The following is a 5,002-nucleotide window of genomic DNA, read 5'->3' as shown; positions in this document are numbered from 1 at the left end:
GCCCAGGCTGGAGTGCAATGGTACGATCTCAGCTCACTGCAACCTCCGCCTCCTGGGTTCAAGTGATTCTCCTGCCTCAGCCTCCTGAGTAGCTGGGATTACAGGCACACGCCACCATGCTAATTTTGTATTTTTAGTAGAGAAGAGGTTTCACCATGTTTGCCAGGCTGGTCTTGAACTCCTGACCTCAGGTGACTGGTCCAGCTTGGCCTCCCAATGTGCTAGGATTACAGGCGTGAGCCACTGTGCCCTGCTTGGGCAAGTTAAACCTTGCTACGCTTCCATTCCTTCTCCTGTCAAATGGAGGTAATAACATTGTTGTTTACCTATGGAGGATAACATAAAAAATCAGACTGTTCAATAGACTCACAACAATCAGTAGTCTTATCCAGTATTGGCCTTTACTGATAATTCGAAAGATACAGATGATATTGAGACTTGGGCCAAGCACATAGACATTTGGGACCACCCGTGCAGCTCCAGGTCCTCTCTTGCCACATTAGGGTACACCCTGGCACAGAATGAACATAGGAGGCTTTAAGTGATGCATGCAGGACCTCACTTACACGAAGAGCTCAGGAAATACCTTCATTTTATACTTCGGTAATGACATAGCGGACAGATCAGCTATATCCTGGTAAATGTATTGCATAAATAAGGCCTTTTTGTTATATTTCTGATTGTAAATGCCATCAGTAAGTATTTAGGAGGTTGACCTGGGTCATTTCTTTTTTCTTTCTGTCTTCTTTCCACAGATGCTCTGAAGGTTGGAACTATGACTTACTGCCATTACCTAACGGTTATTTCTTCTTCTTTCCTAGTTAATAGAAACTGATTTCATTTGTGCTGCAACATGTACAAAGAAGGAATACTTGTCCCAGGCCTCAGAGAAAAGTCTTGATTGGTTGAAGCCTAGCCTGTTCCCCTGCTAGAGATTGCTTCCAAACTCAGCATGTGGCCAATTATGGCCAATGAGATGGAAGAGTCTGGAAGCAGGCTTTTGGAAAGATTCTTGTAGCCCAGTTAAAGATAAAAGTTGAAGGAAAAAGCTTTGTGTTGACAAGCTCAAGAGTGAAAAACCAACACACTGAGAGTGCGGATTAGGAAGACATAAAGAGGCCAGGTTCTTAATGACATCCTTGAGCCACTGCAGCTAAAAAGGAAACTTCTTCCTCTAGGATTCTTATGTCACATTTTCAAATGTCTTCATGGCTTAAACCAGGGTTATGCATCCTTTTACTTGGAACTTCATGTGTTCCCAGTGGAAACAGCACCTTGCAGAGCTGCTTGAGAATCAAGACATGCACTGAAAGTAATGCGTCCAGCATATAATAGGTTTCTATCTCATAACCGCTACCCAACATTTTTTTCTCCTTTCTTCTCTAGTTTATAAAACCCGATTTTATTCGGGCAGCCACAAGCACAAGGAAGGAGACGCCTGTCTCCTGGCCTCAGAGAAAACCCTGAATAGGTCTCAATATCTGTCAGTACAGCTCAGTCCTTTCAGTTCTCTTTCCCTTTCCTTCTCCCAGTCAACTGTCATCCCTAAATTCTTCTCAGTTCCATGTTTCTCAGCATCCATTTAATCACCAAACTCTTAGATTTGATTCCTAATTAACCTTTCCTTTCTCCTTTCACCGCAGCTTCCATAGTCAAGATCTGTTCATTTTTGGCTTAGGTTACTGTTCTTCTCAGCTCTTTGCTGCCTATTTCATCCCCCCTCACCTCATTCTCTGCATATCTACCAAACTAAGCTACTAAAATGGCCAAGCTGAGCATGTTACACCTCTGCTTAAAAATTTCCCTAGCCTGTAATCCCAGGACTTTGGGAGACTGAGGTGGGTGGATCACAAGGTCAGGAGTTCAAGACCAGTCTGGCCAGCATGGCAAAACCCCGTCACTACTAAAAATACAAAAATTAGCCAGGCGTGGTGGTGAGCACCTGTAGTGCCAGCTACTCAGGAGGCTGAGGTAGGAGAATCCCTTGAACCTGGGAAGCGGAGCTTGCAGTGCACTGAGATCACACCACTGTACTCCAGCCTGGGCAAGAGAGTGAAACTCTGTCTCAAAAAAAAAAAAAAAAAAAAATTACCTGGGCGTGGTGGCAAGTGTCTGTAATCCCAGCTACATAGGATGCTGAGACAGTAGAGTCACTTAAATCTGGGAGTTGGAAGTTGTAGTGAGCCGAGATGGTGCTATTGCTCTCTAGCCTGGGCAATATGAGCAAAACTCTATCTCAAAAAAAAAAAGTTTAGGCTGGGCTTGGTGGCTCATGCCTGTAATCCCAGCACTTTGGGAGGCCGAGGTGGGAGGATCATGAGCTCAGGAGTTCGAGACCAGCCTGGCCATTATGGTGAAACCCCCGTCTTTACTAAAAATACAAAAATTAGCTGAGCATTTTGGTGCATGCCTATAGTCCCAGATACTCGGGAGGCTGAGGCAGAATTGCTTGAATCCAGGGGGGTGGAGGTTGCAGTGAGCCTACATCATGCCACTGCACTCCAACCTGGGGAACAGAGAGAGACTCCATCTCAAAAAAAAAGTTTTACTAACCCTCCTTCCTCCGCCAGGTGGTTGGGAGTTCCTAGATTGTGTTGTGGGTTATAATGTCTGGGCCATTCTACCTGCTGAACTGCCTTCTTTCTGAAAGGCACTCTCTACCCTGGTCCTTCAGGGGGTTCACAGTCTCTATCTAACTAGCCTGCCTGTCTGGCCAAATTCATTACTCTCTTCTGATGAGGTTCAGGACACATTACCCCAAAAGATAGCATCTTGGCATTTGAGAAAACAGCAGAATCAGGAATGTCACTCTCACTTCCTTTTCCCCTCTCTGGAGTGAGTCATAAAACGCTCACCTCAGAAGTACCCTTCCTATGTGCAGAGGAAAGGGACATTAGGAACATGCTAATCCACAAAGAGACACCAAGAAGAATCTGAGCAGACAGGCCTTGCTGAGTTCCCCTCAGTTTCTTTCCATTTGATCACATCCTCTTTGTCCAATCCTACTTCCTCGTGACTATCCCCCAGCTGGAGCTGGTCGTGTACAGATCAAGTACACACTTGATCTCAGCCAAACTGCAGAGAAGCCATGGACCGACCAAGTATAAAGAGGCTTCAAACAACGTGCACACCCCCAGCACCTGGCCGTTTCACTTTTAGACATTGGTGCCCTGGAGAAACTCCTGAGCATGTGCACAAGGCGAGTAGTGATGTTCACTACAATGTGGTTTATGGTGCTGAAACAACTCGGTGCCCCACTGGTGGGGGGAATTTAAAATAAACTGTGGCATGGTCAATACTCTAACAGTGAAAATGAATGACCAAGTGTATTAAAATCGGTGGATTTCAAAAACTTATTGTTAAGTGAAAAAACACGTAAGGATTTTATTTACATGAGCTTTACATTTTTATAAAATAACTATATATTGTTTAAAGTACATAAATATGGGCTGATTATGCCCCAATTTCAGGACAGTGATTGCTTCTAGAGATGGAGAGAGAGGACCAGGACTGCAGAGGGGATTTCAATTTTGTGTTTTTTTAAAGAGAAGCATCGTCTTCGCCCATCCCCTGCCCTCACCTCAATTTTTGTCAGTTACTGTTCTTACAGGGTAAAGGTATAAAATTTACATTTTATTTTGTAACTCTAAGTAAGTTTTCTATGTTTAGCCTGTAGTTGTTTCAAAATTCAAATTTTTTTTTTTTTTTTTTTTTTTTGAGACGGAGTTTCGCTCTTGTTACCCAGGCTGGAGTGCAATGGCGCGATCTCGGCTCACTGCAACCTCCGCCTCCTGGGTTCAGGCAATTCTCCTGCCTCAGCCTCCTGAGTAGCTGGGATTACAGGCACACGCCACCATGCCCAGCTAATTTTTTGTAGTTTTAGTAGAGACGGGGTTTCATGCTGTTGGCCAGGATGGTCTCGATCTCTTGACCTCGTGATCCACCCGCCTCGGCCTCCCAAAGTGCTGGGATTACAGGCGTGAGCCACCGCGCCCGGCCAAAAATTTTTAAATAGCATTTCAGCTTTGTGACTATGTAAATATCATTCACTAAATAACCAATTTTTACAGCTATTTTAGAATTTGTCTAACAGGTTTTCCATTTTGTTTGTTTTTTTTTACTGGAAAACCCCCATAAAAAAGGGAATATTAATAAATGTAAATCCTCATGTCATTCGAACTGTTGATCCAAGGAAATTCTTTTGGGCATCCGAAAATGACGAATCCTCTTCATCTCTTGCCAGCTTCCTTCACTTCTTTGGGGTTTCAATTTCTTGTATCCCATGTTGTCCTTTTTCTTGGACCCTCCTTTAATTTTTTCTGGAAAATATGTGTGAATAATTTTGTCATCCAAGGACTATGAACAGTAAATGCTCTGAGTTCTCACCAATGACTGGTACTTCGGCAGGGTTTAGATTGTACTAAGCTTCCTTGCTAACTATGAAGATGTTATGTTACTTATTGTTGTCCAGGATCCAATGTTGTCTATGTCAGGTGAAAATTCTGCTTCTTATTCTTTCTAGGAAATCCCCAAGATTTTAGGATTTCCCATTTATATTTGGAGTTGTGAAATTGTGCCAAGATGTGTCTAGATTTTTTTTTTTAGATGGAGTTTTACTCTTATTGCCCAGGCCGGAGTGCAATGGCACGATCTCAGCTTACTGCAGCCTCTGGCTCCCAGGTTCAAGCGATTCTCCTGCCTCAGCCTCCTGAGTAGCTGGGATTACAGGCATGCGCCACCACACCCAGCTAATTTTGAATTTTTAGTAGAGACCAGGTTTCTCCATATTGGCCAGGCTGGTCTTGAACTCCTGTCCCCAAGTGATCTGCCTGCCTCAGCCTCCTGAAGTGCTGGGATTACAGACAGGCATGAGCCACCACACTCGGAGATGTGTGTAGATTTTAATTCAATTTGGCGAATCTTTACTGATGGCTCCAGGGTGCAAGGCACTGTTCAAGGTGCTGGGCTTCATTAGGGAACAAATAAAAGATTCCTGCCCTCC

At 44.0% G+C, this 5,002-nt stretch overlaps 1 pseudogene; it reads left to right on the top strand.

Moving 5' to 3' along the window:
- The first annotated feature begins 4,058 nt into the window (after nt 1–4,058).
- LOC119467484 lies at nt 4,059–4,133 on the top strand (annotated as a pseudogene).
- Nucleotides 4,134–5,002: the final 869 nt, after the last annotated feature.

The sequence above is a fragment of the Cebus imitator genome, unplaced genomic scaffold, assembly GCF_001604975.1.
Source record: "Cebus imitator isolate Cc_AM_T3 unplaced genomic scaffold, Cebus_imitator-1.0 Scaffold295, whole genome shotgun sequence".
Classification (NCBI taxonomy): domain Eukaryota; kingdom Metazoa; phylum Chordata; class Mammalia; order Primates; family Cebidae; genus Cebus; species Cebus imitator.
This window is presented reverse-complemented; position numbering and strand designations above follow the sequence as displayed.